The sequence below is a fragment of the Ictidomys tridecemlineatus genome, chromosome 2, assembly GCF_052094955.1.
Source record: "Ictidomys tridecemlineatus isolate mIctTri1 chromosome 2, mIctTri1.hap1, whole genome shotgun sequence".
Taxonomy (NCBI): Eukaryota; Metazoa; Chordata; class Mammalia; order Rodentia; family Sciuridae; genus Ictidomys; species Ictidomys tridecemlineatus.
In genome coordinates, this window is record NC_135478.1 from 36554089 (window position 1) to 36572169 (window position 18081).

Below are 18081 nucleotides of genomic sequence, written 5' to 3' on the forward strand. Positions count from 1 at the left end.
CCTGATTTATTATTTTTTAAAGTATCTTTGAGTCAAAAATAGGATTCCTCTATCATACTATAGAACAATTCTGAGACCTGATACTCATTTACTGGTCAGTTTCAACTTAACAAACTAATGATTGATTTTTTAATCTAAGTTATCTAGGAAAGTCTAGAGAAGAGAAGAGCTTGATTACTTGTGGCAAAATGGTACAAAGGCCATGCATAATGTTAATTTAAAAAATGTGGTTTCCCTCTTGGTATGATAACTAGTTACCTGTAGCTTTGGGGTTACATTTACAGTAATGGTGCTGAATTTGCATGAGACCACCTAAATTCTCTCTAGTCCTTCTGAATATGGCATACATTTTCAGAAAGTGATCTTATTAAAAAATGGAAATAACAAAAGCCTATCCTACCGGTTTTATGTGGAAACTGAAAAATTTTGTGAACATTTTCAGGATTTGAAAAACAAGGCTATGTTCTTATTAATATATATCTCCAAAAGATGAATAAACTGTAATGATTTCTTAAAATCAATGTAACAGTTTAGCACTAAAGTGTTTATTTTTATTCATTCTTCTGTTTCTCCCTGAAATGTCCTTTACCACTTTCAATTCCTACAGCTTTGGTATGTCTATATCTTTACTACCCAAGTTCTAAAACCACCTCCTTGAAGAACACTCTTATGACAACCAAGATGGAAATAATCTCTCCTTTCTGTAAATTACAAGAGCTCAAGATGCTCAATGAATTTATAATCTTCTACCTTACAGTGTAGGTATTTACCTATATTACCTCTTCTGATTATAAATCAATACACAGTATACCTGCTCTTGCTGCACCCATCTTTAAAGGGCTTATTGTACCCAAAAATCATAACAGAGAATCTACCTACCAAATAAACCTACCAAGCAAGTACATTAGCATTTCACACTAATTCCAACTGTGTATCAGAGAACCTCTAAGAGGCAGCTCAATGGCTCAAAGTACCAACAAGTTACATCTGGCTTAAATAATAAAAATAACTCTAGGGCTGGGGTTGTAACTCTGTGGCAGAGCACTTGCCTATCATGTGTGAGGCACTGGGTTCAATCCTTAGCATTGCATAAAAATAAACAAATATTTTTAAAAAATAACTCTAGGAGTGCCATGCACAGTATTGCTGCTGCTTGGAACTGCCATGTTAGTCACTTTGTTAGTCACACTGTGAAAGCCAGCTTGGTCATTTTACTTCCCTGTCAAGAGATTCTTCATCTGGAAAATGGAGATAAGTACTGACACCTACCCAAACTCTAAGAACTTGAAGTTAAGGGTGGGGGAAAAACCTTTTAGTTATTCAAAAGGAAATTATTTGGCACAAAGTAATCTTTACTTTTTTTTCTCTTCATTTTAAACTTTTTAAAAAAATATTTATTTGTTCTGATCAGTTATACATGACAGCAGAACGCTCTTCAAATAACTGTACACAAATGGAGCATAATTTTTTACTTTTCTGATTACACCCAAAGTAGGGTCACACCATTCGTACAATCATACGTGTATGATTACAATCATAATGATTTATCATAATGATGTATCATTACAATCATAATGATATCCACCATCTTTCCTACCCCCATGCCCCTTCCGCCTCCTCTCTGCCCCTCCAAAGTCCCTCTATTCATTTATTGCCCCCCCTCCCCATTATGGATTAACATCCACTTTCAGAGAAAACATTTGGCCTTTGGGTTTTTTTGGATTAGCTTACTTTGCTTGACATGATATTCTAACTCCACCCATTTACTTGCAAATGCCATAATTTTATTTTCTTATTGCTGAGTAATATTTCACTGTGTATATATATACCAGAGTTTCTTTATCCATTCATATACTGAAGGGCATCTAGGTTGGTTCCAGTTTGGCTATTGTGAATTGTGCTAATATGAACATTGATGTGGCTGAGTCACTGTAGTATCCTGTTTTTAAGTCCCTTGGGTATAAGGCCAAAAAGTGGGATAGTTGATTCAAATGGTGGTTCCATCCCATGTTTCTAAGGATTCTCCATTCTGCTTTCCAGATTGGCTGCACCAATTTGCAGCAATGTATGAGTGTGCCTTTTCCCCAACATACACCAGCAGTGTGTAAGTGTGCCTTTTCCCTGACATCCTCACCAATACTTATTGCTTGTATTCTTGATAACTGCCATTCTGACTGGAGTGAGATGAAATCTTAGAGTAGTTTTGATTTGCATTTCTCTAATTACTAGAGATGTTGAACATTTTTCTTCTGAGAAGTGTCTGTTCAGCTCCCTAGCTCATTTATTGATTGGGTTGTTTGGGTTTTTTTGGAGCTGAGTTTTTTCAGTTCTTTATATATCCTGGAGACTAGTGCTCTGATCAGTGTGTGGCAAAAATTTGCTCCCAAAATGTAGGTCTCTGGTTCACCTCATTGATCATTTCTTTTGCTGGGAAGCAGCTTTTTAGTTTGAATCCATCCCTTTATTGATTCTTGATTTTATTTCTTGTGCTTTAGGAGACTTGTTAAGAAAGTCGGGGCCTAATCAGAATGATGAAGATTTGGGCCTACTTTTTCTTCTATTAGGTGCAGGGACTCTGGTTTAATTCCTAGGTTCTTGATCCACTCTGAGCTGATTTTTGTGCATGGTAAGATAGGGCTTTAGTTTCATTTTGCTGCATATGGATTTCCAGTTTTTCCAGCACCATTTTAAAAGCTAATGCATCTGTAATCTCAATGGGTGGAGTTAGAATATCAGGAGGCTGAGGCAGGAGGATCATGAGTTCAAAGCCAGCCTCAGCAAAAGCAAGGCTCTAAGCATCTCAGTGAGACTTTGTCTCTAAATAAAATTTTAAAAAGGGCTGGGGATGTGGCTCAGTGGATGAGTGCCCCTGAATTTAGTCCTTGGTACCACCCCCCCCCCCGAAAAAAGCAAATACAAATATGTTAATTTCTTAGTGTATAGAAAACATACTGAGAAATGGAGGCTTCATTCTAGACCACAGTTTTACAGATTGCAAAAATTCTAAAACACGTGATTAATTCAGCAAAATGGCTCCCTACACAAACTGGTAAACCTTTTCCAGAAAATTCTTTAACAACTTAATATGGCCCAAGACGTGACTAATCTGCTTGTATGCTGAGTTTGTCTGACAGACCTCAAAGTAAAAGAAGGGTTACTGCAGAGCTCATGGGAGTGTTTATATAGCTCCCCTAGTACACAATGTTGTGTGCTTCTTTTCCTCTTCATATTTTGGAGAGTTTAAATTCTGTTTCATAAAGGTGGGTCCGTTTACAAAAGTGTTATGCTTCTTTTACCACTAATTTTCTCATAAATAAAAACTGGAAAAGAGCTAAAATTTCACAATTACATGCAGCTTTTAATGACAACTGAATTCATTGAGGATATAATTCAAATATGTATATTAGTTACAAGTTTTCCTGCTAGCATTTCTCATCTCTTTTAGTGCCTTGCCAATGACCAGACTGTTTATGAAAAAAAAATTGTTTTATTATCTACAAAATAATTGAAAAATGAAAAATAAATTTAAAAAAAATACTCCTACAAGTAAAAGGATGAACCCTATAGAACTTACCATGGGTAGATTTGCTTTTATTTGGGGTGGGGGGAGAAGCATTTGGCAGAATTTGCAAACTTTAATTAGAGGTCAATAATGTGTGAATACAGATTTGTGTTTAATTTAAAAAATGTGTGACCACATATAATTAAGATTAAAAAAATGGAAGCCAAATGGAAATCTAATTCAAGATACCATTTGCAAATAAATAAGATAGAATCTGAATTATCAAACCAGAATATATGTAAAATACAGGGAATTCATAATTAGCTTCCTTTATGATTTACAGACATTTATTTTGTTCATCTGGTAGGCACAAAAGGTATTTTTCGTATGGACAAATTGATTAATTATAGCCCTGTTGACAGTTCTGTTTCAACTTACTTTGCATATTGGGAAGCCTTTGGAAACCCAAACTTATCTGGTATCTCAGAAAAAGAGAATAAAACCTGCATTAAACTGTTCTTGCCAAGCAAATGTCTGGGTAGACAGGAAGACAGGACAGCCACAGTGAGTTCTCCAATCGCTTAGTAATCAAGTCCCCACACCTTGCCCGACTGATTTCTTGGAATCTCTGACATACCTGTAAAGCAGCAAAGCAAACTGCAAAATATATGCTGAACAGGTGAAAAATGTTCCTAATATTTTCTGTGCAGGATTCAGACTTTGAATTCAGTTCAGCTTCAGCTAAACAGATATTCACAAGTATAACAATTTCATGTTTTGTTACTTAATGTGTTTTATTTTAGTGCGTGTATTTGTATGCTGTTAAAAAATGGTTTTGCGGCTTAATACTATATTTAGTTCAAACACAGCTTTAAAGGAATTGCTATTCTGGTGGATTTACACAGTATTATTTCTTAGAAAAGCATACCTAGACATCAGCCATAGATAAAAGAGAGCTGTTGAGCTATTTGATTAGCAGGCTAGAGCACAGTCTGTGTTATCTGGTTTATAAAGTGACATGTCTTGTACTATAAGAGAAGCCACTGTGAAGAATGCTTATTCTCATTACACTTATTAGTTAACTTCCTCCATCCTACATTTCTGTTGTCTTAAAATACTTGCCTATAAGTCCCCATTAAAGGGCTGACCCAACTAAGAACTTCTAAAATATGGTTTGCACTCATGAGTAGCACCTTTTAAAATAGGTCTTTCTTTCTCAAAGCTTTTTGTTAATCAAAAATAATAAGTTCTTTACTTTAGTACTGAGGATTGAACTCAGGGATGCTTAACCACTGAGCCACATTCCCAACCTAAATATTTTTTATTTTGAGGCAAGCTCTCATTACATTGCTGAAGTTGGACTTGAACTTGCAATCATCCTCTCTCAGACTCCCAAGTCACTGAGAATACAGATGTGCATCATCATGTTGGGCTTAAAAACTCATTTTAACAGGGATTCTGCCATAAATCAATAACACTTTGTATGTATATAGTTGACTGTATGACCAATGTGATTCTGCAACCTGTACAATCAGAAAAAAATTTGATTCAAATGTATGAATTGTCAAGATCATTGTACTGTCATGTGTAACTAATAAAAAAAATGCTAAAATAAAAAAATAACAAACATATAAATTACTGTTTAAATACTATTAAAAATTTAAAAGTCAATTAAATTTTAGAGTAACTAATGAATATCTAAGAATTCATCAGCTTATTAAAAAAAACTCAAAAAGAACCAGACACAGTGGGGTATGCCTGCAATTTCAGTGACTTGGAAGCCTAAGGCATCAGTATCACAAATTTGAGGCCAGCTTCAACAACTTATCGAGACCCTGTCTCAAAATAATAATGAAAATAAAAAAGGGCTAGTAGTTTAATAGATCATTGCAGAGTGCCCCCGTGTTCAATCCCTAGTTCTGCTTAAAAAAACAAAAACTCCAAACAGAACTAAACTGAGGAATAAAAATCACCTGTTTTAATCTTCTCCTTAAATTCTAGTGACTATTCTAATAAGTTAAATATCTGCATTTAGGATTATAATTTTACACAATTTGTAAACATCCCAGATATGCTGTCTTTCTACATTGAAACTAAAGAATACAGAAAACTGTACTTCCAAAGTTACTTCATAACAGACATTCTGCTTACTCTCAGATATATATGTCTTCTTTAGGAAGTAACCATCACCACTATGATATAAGCTCAGATTGGAGTTCCTCTCTAACCAAAGTATCATGTTTCCTGTGCCAATGTGCCAATACATCCTGAATAGAAAGCCATAATACTTGGTGCTAGAACTTGCAGTCCTCCTGCTTCCGCCTCCCAAGTAGCTGGAATTATAGGTGTGCAACACTATGCCTGGCTATATGAAAATTTTAACTTATACTTTATTAGGATCTTCAATGATTCCCTTTCCAGTCTCTGAAAAGCATACAATAGGTTTTTTTTAACATCCCAAAACTGTAAGTCTACACACCTCAGTTTTAGTCTTCAAATATTTATACAATTTTTAAATGAGAAGCAAATATATTAGAAGAAAAATTATACCAGAAAGTTGTTTTTTTTTCTTTTGCTAATATTTTGGGTATTCTATTTTACTTCCTTTAAGTCACATTTATACCAACCCTCTTTTCAAAAATCAGGTTAAAGATAATAACATGTTTTCCTCACCATGAAAAACAAAAACCACTTAAGAGCTTGAGGACATATTTTTTTCCAATAGAAATAATGAATTTAAAAAATACTTTGTGTTCATTTTAACAAGAGTCCATACTTTTAATTAGTAGAAAACTATAACTAGATGATTTAACTGAAACATTTAAAATGGTACCCACTAAAGAAGAAAAGTATACCACCAGAGGTAGCACTTGCTGGTTATATAAAGGCAGATTCAAATTTATGGACCTAAGTCATATGCACACTTGTTAACTTTGTTGATACCAAACATTTCAAAAATTTTATATATCATATGTTACAGAATCTCTATTTCTAAGTACTCTATTTTAAAATAAAACATACAGATTAAGAAGTATGAGTGGACGAATGAAAGAAATGGGATAGAATATCAAAAGTTGGTTTGTTCCAGGAAATCTAGGATATACAGTTGTTATCTGAGCAAAAGCATGTGTCTATGTGCAGTGGAAAAGAGAAATCCATAAGAACCCAACAGCATAAAATTAACTTGTCCATCCTACAACTATCTGTTGGACCACTGGCATTTTAGAATAAACTACAGAACTTCAAATCCTTCTTGCCCCCTCTTTGGTTATACCAGCCAGGTCTCTTGCTGTATTCCATCTTTTTTAGAACGATAGCATTAAAAGGTTGGTCATTCTCTTATCAGAGAAAGCCTTTGTCCTCCTTTACCCAACACAGAATTATGTAAAAGCCATTTAACTACTTTAAATAACATGAATCACCTGTTCTAATAAAAAATAACTGGATCAAGTTGAGGTGTCATTCTAAATTAACAATCTAAATAAAAATTTTAATTGCTTGGTATGTACTAAATTTTAAAATTCCTTTATTTTCCAAACATGACTTTTGCCTTAAACTTTATCTATCAAAAAATTTAATAGTCTTTAAAATATACAGTCTTAGCAAGAAAATGCCATCTTCCAAATTCAAATAATTTGCAAGAATCACTGGAAAAGTGCCAGCTGCTTCAAAAAAATGGGCTGGGAGTGTAGCTCAGTGATAGAGCACTCCTGGGTTCAGTCCTCAGTGCTGAAAAATGAAAAACGAATGCACTTGTTTATGATTATAGTTTTTATAAAATACTTTTATGATTCAGATTTTCTTAAAGTATTTCCATCTTGTCTCCTGCTGACAAGTAAATATATAACTATATATACATACATATATATTATATATAGCTAGCAGCTATCGATATATATCATTCTGTTGAAAATATGAATCTACCCAAGGATATATAACATACATTAAATGACTACAGGAACTAACATATTCTGCTGCAATGATTTTTTAACTCTGCAACTTACTCCATCATTTTTCTTTCATATTTTCAGCCAAATGTATACCCTCCAAAACCCAGAAAAATATATCAGAGAGATGCTAAAAATTCACCAACAAATTTTCCATTTAAATTTTAACAATCAAATATTTATAATGTCTAGTTAGAATGATTTTAACTTGCATATGGTTAAAACAATATATAAAAATAATTAAAGTAATTCATATATTATTCCATGTTCTTTAGAAATTTACCTTTTTGAGATAAGCAATCACATCCATCCCCCCCCTTTATATATACTTGCCCTTTTTCATTCTTGGCCACTATCTCACCCTGCCTCCTGCTTTTTTTTTTTTTTTTTTGCAGTATTAGGGATTGAACCAAGGGGCCACGGTATAACACTGAGCTCCATTCCCATACTTCTTTTTTCATATTTTTATTTTGAGAGAGGGTCTTGCTTTTGAACTTGTGAAAACTTCCTGTCTCAGCTACACAAGCAGCTAGGATTTATAGGTATGAGTCACTGTGCCTGGGTGGTCACTATCTTTAAGAAACAAAAAACTGTTTTTTCTAATATTTATTTTTTATTTGTAGTTGGGCACAATACATTTTTTTAAAAACATTATTTATTTTTATGTGGTGCTGAGGATTGAACTCGGTGCTGCACATGTGCTAGGCGAGCGCTCTACCACTAAGCCACAACCCCAGCCCCCAAAACTATTTTTTAAAACCCCACCAACATACACATTTCTTGTGAAGAATATAAGCATATTACTCACTCAATAATTAACCATTGTATGAGAATAAAATCTGAGTCACTATAACAGAAATAAAGCATACCTCCATTTTTTTCTGTTATAAAAATAATTAATATCAGACTACCAGTTTATTTTGGTCTTCCTACAGTGAAGAATATGTCCTGCTACACAGATAGTGGACAGACAAAATTTACAATGCATAATTAAGGCTGCTTAGGAAGCAGCATGGTATAGTCACTGGAAACACTGTCTTAAGATCTAAATTCCCTGGATTCAAATCCTGGATCATCCACTGTCCAGCTGAGAAACCCTGCTCAAATTATTCTATCTATGCTTCAGCTTCCTCATTTGTAAAATTATGATAATAATTTCATGGAAGGTTTGAGGATGCCAGGCAATAAGACTTTATTACTAATCTGAAAATTTTTGTTTTAGATGCACACACAGCTAAATTAATGAAGGGAAAAAAAGGATGGCAGGACAATATTTTTAAAATTTTTAGAAAATTTTAGAATAGCTTTAGATTTACAAAAAAATTAGAAAGACAGTATAAAGAGTTCCCATATATTCTCTATGGTTTCCCTTATTAACATTTTATGATGTAAGCAACTTTTAATGATGGTGAATCGTGAAAGTAAATTTACTCTCAGCAAGTAAACTTAAAAATTCAATTAATTTGAAATTTCTGTAATCTACCTACCAGAACTAAACTCTGAAACTTATTATACCATATTATAATTAATGTGTACTAAATTTAATGTTTTAGTAATAGCAATACAATACTGCTCTAATGTAAGATGTTTTATACTCTCATTAAAAAGGAATAATAAAATGAAAGTTATTGTAATATGTGTAATTATTTCTATATACATACTGAAGTTGCAAATTAAAACATGTAAAGCAGAAAATAAAGCTGATGTATTTAAATAGATATTACTTTGTAATTTTAAGACTAAATAATTTTCTTAATATCATATAGTAATTAATTAAAACCACATAAGATCTATTTGGGTGAATAAATTTTGAAATGAAAATTCTTAGTTCAAGTATTTCTTTTCTCTTAGAGAATCATATTATAATTATTAATATAATACAAGGCAAGGTTTCCTAGGATAATAAAGAAATAGGGGTAAACAGCAGGCAGTTGTGCACACCTATAATCCCAGAGACTCAGGGAAGGTGAGGCAGGAAGATGACAAATTTGAAGCCAGTCTCAGCAACTTAAAGAGATCCTGTCTCAAAATAAAAAACAAGGCTGGGATGTAGCTCAGAGGCAGCACACTTCTGGGTTCAATCCCCAATATAGCCAAAAGGAAAAAAAGAAAGAAATAGAAACAGAGATAAAGAGGTACATCTATAGGAAAGTTTATAGAGGCTAATTATCTCAGGCATGCAATGTTTTAAATGTAGACACAAACTGTCCAAGTTAGTAGCTACTAGCCACATACTACTGGTGAATAAAAATGAAATAAAATAAAAATTATATTCTTTAACTGGACTATAACTAGACTTCTGTAGTGTTGAGTAAGTAGCCACACTGGCTAGGGATTATTGTTTTGAAATGCACGGATATAGGACATTTCCATCACTTCATAAAAGTCTATTGAACAGAACTTCTCTAAATAGGTATAGATTGTTTCTCTAATCATGCTTAACTGCGCCTTAACTTATAGTCCTAACCTCTTAGCCAAACAATTTATTTTTATTAAACTTGTAAAAAAAAAAACTTGTTAAAAAAAAAAAGGAGGCTTTTATCCATTTTCTGAAATGTTTAAGAAGGTGAAAAGGAAGAGGGCTTGCCAGTTCTCATATCAGGTGCATGGCCACCAAGAAATGGAAAAATTGCTGAGGTACTCAAAACTATTGCTGTACTCACGTGGCAGGGTAGCAGTAGGCCCAGTGGCCAGGAAGACTCCTCTTCAGGGGTATACTTCCTCACTAGGGGAAGGGTCCCCATGTGGGGCCTTCACACTGGTGGGACCTTCCCCGTTATGGGGCTGGGGTTCCTGCCAGTGAAAAATGGGAAATTTCACTGTTAGCCAGCTTTGAAACTTTTACCCACTGAGCTAATAAAAACACTGCTTACTGGATTGTTTAGTTAATTCAAAACAGTCAAATGAGAGAAACTTTTAGAACTGATTAACCATGATATATGTTCTAATTTGGTCTGCCCTTCAGTCCCCCAGGAAAAATAACCTGCAGTGTTACTGGAACTGTTATTAAGATCTTAGGTTTAGTTAAATGTTGAAAAGATTAAATTGAACCAGCTATTTTTGTTTTCCAGTCTGGATAAAAAATAAGAGTAACTGTCTTTTAATTACTGATAATGGACAGTGGAGAAAAGCACAAATATAATCATATATAACAAAAACCTCACAAACTTTCACTGCTTCTCATTCTCACCCCATTCAGACTTTTAAAATTAGAGCTAAAGATGAGAAGTGAACGTTTTAATTCATCCACTCATTTCTGACCATTCTGTAATTTGGTACTAAATAACAGTAATGAAACGGTCACCAAAGACAAGGATGTGTTGCTTTTGTCAAACAAATTTTATGAAATCCATGTAAGCAGTTTGTTGATATTTTAAAGTGTGGCTAACAATAAAAATCCCCCATGAACTATTCATTTAGAAAATGTTCTCTACTTCCATGATATGAACATTTTCATTGCTTTAGGTATAACACATATAATTACAACATAAAATGAAAGGTGTTTTTCTATTGACGTTTTGAAACTCCAAAACAGTTACCCTAAATTCCTCCAGTTTAAACTCTTCCTGCCAATGTACTTCACAGTTGCATACTACAGCATATCTTGGGCAGTTAAATAAGGGCCAATTCACTTGAACACTATGGATACTTCAGGATGACAGATAACATCATATTTCTAAAAACCAAAGAAAAGGCAGAAAATTGAAGTTTGTGGTTAATGCTGAGAGGGGAGATGCAGAAGAAGTAAATAGGCAGAGCTGTGCACTGAAACTCAAGACATTACCTTTCCCACTAGGTAGCAAAGATCCTGGATCTTCCTGGCTTACTCTCTCAATCTCTTGAGTAGCAGCTTTCCCCTCTAATCTCTTGTAATTATGCTCACAGACAGCAATTTAGAGGTCAGGTTATTATAAACTGCATTTCTCTGTCTGTACTACAATAAAGGTGGAAGGACAGAGAAAGGAATCATAAGCATGAAAAAGTGTTACATAAAATTAGATGATAGATTTGAATATAAATTATATCATTTTCTAATTCACAAGAGAAGTTTATTTTAGATAGAAGGTATTTAGAGAACAAGTACTTAAGGAAAAAACTATAGGTTTCTACAATGAGAACTACTAAGAATTACTGATTAGCTTCCAATCAGAATCTTTATGTTAGACAATGCATAAGAAAATATTAAGTAAATTATTCCTAATTTTATTAAAAACCTCCATTATATGTTTGCTGATCTGGCCAAAATAAGGTTGTAAAAGTTAAATTTTTGACACCAACAGTGTAAAAAGTATTTCCAAAGTATACAAACAAAAACACTGCCAAGGACATAAAAATAAAGAGCTACATCCAACACTAAACATCAAAGGCAGGCATGTCTTTCAGGAGTTGACCAAAGTTCCTAAGGGTAGGACTGGAACGCTTCATGGCCAGAGTTTCAGTCTAAAAAGATTATGAGGTCATTGACCTGGACATATTCATTCAAAATTAAATTCTGCTAGACTTCCTGTCTACCCAGAAATGCTTTGTTATCCACAAATAAAAATTTCTTCACAACAGGCTTAGCCATTAGGAAAAAACTGCCTTAGATAAAGAAGAGTGATTTTTTTAAATAGATATATATTCCTCTGAACACTGATGTTGATAGTTTGCTATAATGTCACAAAGTTTTTCTACAACCTTTTTTCTTAATTACAACATTCAAAAACAGGACAGCAATGTCTGAGTACAAATAATGTTCTGTTCTAAATTCTATGACAAAATTTTTCTTTACAAAAACTTATATAACCTTGAGGATAGTTGAAGCTGCCACATCTAATAGTGCTGGTTTCCTCTACCCAGAAGCATGTGGTGAAGAGGAGCTGAAATCTAGTTGGAGCTCTGTCCACCTGTCTTTTACATGCAACTGCAAGGCTATTCTGGCCTAAAGAAAGGAATACTTTTTTCTAATTCACATGAAAGGCTATATTATGTTAACAAAGCTTCTGAGGATAACTACACAGTGCCATATTTCATTGACCATAAAAGTTATGCCATTATTTTATGAATTACTAAGAGAAATCTTGCCAAACTATAATAGTGACTTCTTATCACATAAAAATATTTTATGGTTTATTACTGAAAGAGATCTCTTAATAAGTTTAACAGTGATATTTAATAAAATGTCAGTTCTGAGTACACAAACACACACACATACAATTATGGGAGGGATAAAATTATTAATCTTTCTCAAAGAGTCCCAACTGTTTTGAATCTTGAATTTCTTTTTAGCTATCTGTTTTTCCACAAAATACAGACGTATAAAGAGTAATGTTGATGCAGTATATCTTGAAATATTACTCCATTTGCATCTCTGAAATTTTCTTCCAAGCTGTTTATATTCCTTTCCAAAATTATTTGTACATGCACAGGAAATAATAATTAACTCACAATAGCTACATGACCCAAAGTGATTAATATTAGAAATGCTAAAATGTGGAAAATATAGGTTTCTTAGATGAGATTTAAAAAAAAAAAAACAGGAACCCTGATTTTGGAGGAAAATTTTTCTTTTTCCCCCATTTCATCATCTAATTCTTCATTCCTTACATTGTTATTACCTGAATGAAGTGACCCAGGGAATAAGTTAGGGACAGAGATGAACAAAACAGGCAATGACACTACCCTCAAAGAACTCATGTAGAGAATGGCATTAACTAACCATAGACAGTAAAGATAAAGAAATAATTGTTAGAGAAAGGTTGCAAGTCCCCTCCCTGAGGATGAACTCTTCTCCTCTCTGGAGTCTTAAGGTAAGCTGTCTCTTAGTTCCCAGTACAGACAGAAGAACTTTTTTCTACTTCTTGAGCTCCAAAGCAATGTAAAGATTTTTGGCACAGCTGTCTGAATTTGGAATTACCAATCAGATCAGTATTGGCCCCCTAACAAGCATCAAGAAAAGCCTTCTCCCTGGTTCCAAATGGCTCCTTAAAGAAGAGTCTCAACAGCTGAGCAGATTTACATGGGTTTCCTTAATGCTAGGTTTTAGGGAGGAGAAAGTCCCTTATGTGTTGAAAAGTGGAAACAGAATGCCCCTATACTTTTTCAATGGTCCATCAGTCAGATCCTGATGATTAATCAGTTTATTAATAGGGAGTGGAAGTTTGGAGTGACATCTGGGAACAGCAAATTGGACAAAGTGGGAAGAATTTTTTTGAACAATTAAAATTGGCTGTTAATAAAGGACATTAAACTGCAAATATGTATACAGAACTAACAGGGCCTTAAGTTCTACAGAATCCTGAATGACATGGAACAGATCAGAACCAGCATGGGGTGTTTCAGTCTCCCTGACCTCTTCTTGCTATCTGCTGAGAGGCACCTCCCTTAGGCCTGTGGGCACCCAGTGAGTGCAGTCCTACTAACCCAGGTAAAAAAAAAGTATCTGAGAAAACAACAGGATTAAGTACTTAAAGAATCCTGCATGATTTCCCTACAAACTCCTCTTAAGGGAACCACCATCACCTATTTCACAGGACATTTTTTGATACTCTGACAGGTAAAGCATCTGTAAAGTAAATAAATGATGAGATCACTCAAGACTGCACAGTGAAACCAAGAATTGTTTATGACTACAGGAGAGCTCCCTTTGATTTTTACATGCTCTGTATTTGTGGTGGTGGTGTGGTACCAGTTTTGTTTTTTGAGATGAGATCTTGTAAGACTGCCCAGGTGTCCTGAACTCATGGCCTCAAGTGATCTTCCTGTCTCAGTCTCCCAAATATCTGGGACTATGCATGTGCCACCACACTTGGCTGCCAAGCAGTTTTTAATGAGGTGCCAACGTATAAATACATGCATGGTTTTCCCTGAAAAGAATTCAGTTCCCAGTTTTCTTTTTTTTTTCCCCCTGTTTAATGAGGTAGGTCTTTAGAGGCTATCTTAGCTTGGGTTGGCTCTAGCTTACCATCTCTGTTGGTTAAATGATGAATAAAAAACATTCTAAACAAAACAAAACAACCATTATCATAAACAGCATTAAGAAAAAAAGACATTTAGTGTAATAACATATGTCTGATTTACCCTGGTGAGGAAAACCATATAACATCTTCACAGAGGAAGAAATGGGTCCTACAGAGGAAAAAGCCTGTGTAAAGAAAGACAGAAAGAGTAAATAACTGTTTTTGCATGGATAACGTGTACTAGGAAAAAGGAAAAGCCAGGCTTTTTGAGTACTACTACAACTGGACATGAAACTACACCAAATATGGGGTTACCTGAACTGTTATCATGTTAGAGTGTGGGTTTATGGAAGCCACATAATTAATGAAGCTATCGGCCAAATCTCTCTCATGATGGATGCAAAGGATCTGCAGACTTATCTTGGAGTTATTTCCCCAGTATTCAAGTGTGTAATTGGAAACCGTCACACTAGCTCTCTGACATGGGTAACAGGTATCATTTTTCAAAGAAGAGCTTAATACAAGTCCCTGAAACTTTCCCCCCACTACTCTGTTGTCCATCAATACTAAATATTGATTTGATACTAAATCAAAGCAACACTATATACTAGGAAGAGTTGCAGATATGTTAACACCACTATTAAGGACTTAAAGATGTAGACAGGTGGCGGTCCTTATTATAGCGTCTTTCTCTATATTGCATGGCCCAACAGAAAAAAATATGTGAATAATAATAATAATAATGGATCACTATAATCTGAAACTAGTGGAAGGCCCAGTTGCAGTTGCCATGGTATTATAAAATAGCCTTTGGCATGTGATGCTTAGTTACTGATGTGGCAACAGTTTTTCTCAGTATCTATGGGAAGAATCAAAAGCAGATTATCTTCACAAAGGCAGGAACAGCATAATACCTTGTCCCAGAATAAAGTCAATTCTCCTGAACTTCAAAATTCAATCAGCCTAGATTATCTTCACATACTACTCTACTGATGACAGCATATCAACTAGATCTGATGAGTAATAAATAAAAATCACAGACAGCCCAGTGCAACACAAACAAAAGACACCTTGCTAAAATTAAGGGGTATGGTAGGCACACTGCTTAAGTTTGTAAGGAGTCCAGGGATCTGAGATATGCTGAGAATATTCTCAGGTAAAGAACAAGTTGTTACATCTCTCAACATCGACCCTTTAATACAAGATAGGTTTCTTTGGAGTTTGAAGGCTGCATATTCCTTACTTTAAAATACCATTTTTTTACCCATTTGTCAGAGACTTGGAAAGATGACCCAGAATAAAATGGAAGGCTCTGTAGTCGGTTCAGGCCATTAGGCATTTGTGATCAGTGCATCTGATGGTACAGGACCTTTGCAATCTCTGTCAATCACCAAAAAAGAAGTCACAGTGAATATTGCTGGGGTTTTGGAGCAGAGAACAACTATATTTAAAAAAAAAAAAAAAAAAGAAACAGCTTCCAGTATGTTATAGGGCCTAAGTAGAACCTGCATGCCTGTGAACAAATGACTGATTTTTTAAGTATCTGTTAAGTCATAAGGTTAGATGGACAAAAAAACAGCCTGCTATATGATAGAAATGGCACTTTTGGTATTAGGTACAAATACCTTCAAGGGCATGAGTAAATTACATTTACATATAACTCAGAATCTCAAATCACCAATGCCTTTTTCTTTCATGATCAACTAACAAAGGAATTCAAATCTAGCCAAAAAATCAACTGCTGCTGCATTGCAGGCATATTCAGGAGTACACCTAAAAAGGTAAGTGGCAGGTAAGAGCAACTGAAGCAATAACTTTGTTATCCATTTCAAATGGAGGGAGAAATGCCCAGTGCTACAGTTATGCCCTGACACATGGCATAACAGTCTGGCTGTTGTATCTGGAGCTTAAAAAACAACCAGAAAAGATAAGGTGACAAGTAAGTCTGACAAAGATGGACTGGGTGCACATCGGGTGCATTTTTGTGTCTTTCATTAATACCTATCAGGAAATATGCACCAAAATGTTAATAGGTGTTCTCTAATGTCAACAATGAGGTGGACAGAATGACTCATTCTATGGATGTTAACCAGCTTCCCACTTAGGCTACCAGAGTTGACACAATGGGCCCACAGTAGAGTAGCTGAAATGCTTCCTTTTTATTAGGCTGAAAAGCTATTGCTAAATGCCTAACCTGCCAACAAGGGAGACTGGTATCAAGCCCCTGATATGGTACCTTTACTGGAGATCAGACAATCACTCAAGCTAAGGTTGATTACATTGGGGTGGGAATGGGAGTGGCAGTGGAGTGGCAATGGTTTTTGTCTTTACAGAATACCTTCTCTGGATATGGATTTAGTTTTCAGTTCCCAATACCTTTGCTACTAAGGTATAATGCAGGGCATAAATGGATATATACCATGTCAGATCCTCCCATTCTCACTTGTGTCTTATTTCATCTGTCTCCCCAGCACCAACTTCACACAAGTATAACCTGATAGTACACAATATCAACCTAATAGTGCCCCACCTTGTGGCTTGCCTCTCACTCTAGGGTATCTATGTTGATGCTGCTTTGCATTCCCACTTACACAACACTCCATGAACTACCTGTGGGTTATGGAGTGGCTAATATACTATAGGGTGAATCTCTGAGCAATAAGAAACAGAAACTAGTGGCAAAATTTTTCCTCCATTCTCCCCTCACAACACAGTCTTAAGACAGTTAATATGATTTCTCAAGGATGATCCTATACAACTGAACAGTAGGAGACAACTCAATAGCTTATGCATGCATTGGCTTTCCCCCTATAAAAGTACATTCTCCTTATCCTTCGTTCAACTTATTGGACATGCATTGCCTAACAAAGTTAATAACACATGGGCTGGGGATGTGGCTCAAGCGGTAGCGCGCTCGCCTGGCATGCGTGCGGCCCGGGTTCGATCCTCAGCACCACATACCAACAAAGATGTTGTGTCTGCTGAGAACTAAAAAATAAATATTAAAAATTCTCTCTCTCTCCTCTCTCACTCTCTTTAAAAAAAAAAATAACACATGGCCCCCTGCTTCAGGCTCTACTTTCTGGGAAGTCAAGCTAAGACAGACCTGATGGTCTGTGATGTCTTTATTATATGAAAGAAGTAATTTCTTTTAAGTTCAGAGGTGGTAAGTAAAACCAAAGGCAGAGATAAGATCATTTAGGCAGAGAGACAGAATCAGAAGAGAAAAGAAACTATAACTTCATATATTAATGGCTACAAGGAGGAAAATGGCCAGAAAGGAAGACTGTAGAGTAGCCCAAAATATGTGAAAAAACTGAAGAGTTGTTATTCTGAGGGAATTTAATAGGGGCATGAAGGTAATGCATATCTAAGGAATTGCTGCTTTTTAATTACTAAATGTGGTTTGATCCTGACTGCTATGGATATTTGATGTGATGTATTATCAAACAAAATTAAATATACAAATAAAAGTGTAGAAAACATTTTTTCATAGCACCTTCCTTTGAGGCAAACCTCAGGCAGAGCTATCCAAGAACAAAGGAATCAGAAACCACTGACCAGGTCCACTTATCTGAGCCTCTCTGGAATACAAACTAGTAGTGGACACAAAACAAGAAGAAGATGATCTGACTTGCTAAGTTATTAGTTTACAAAATTCTACCTTGTGAGGATTTCTTTTGAATTAAAAAAA

The 18081-nt window shown here is 35.0% G+C and overlaps 1 protein-coding gene and 1 pseudogene across 2 annotated transcripts in view; one reads left to right on the plus strand and one right to left on the minus strand.

Annotated features, from left to right (window-relative positions):
* LOC101971161 (ubiquitin-conjugating enzyme E2 E2) overlaps positions 1–18081 on the minus strand; it is a 290218-nt gene that overhangs the window by 103352 nt on the left and 168785 nt on the right. The window lies entirely within an intron of this gene.
* LOC101960814 (COMM domain-containing protein 7 pseudogene) lies at positions 13209–13816 on the plus strand (annotated as a pseudogene).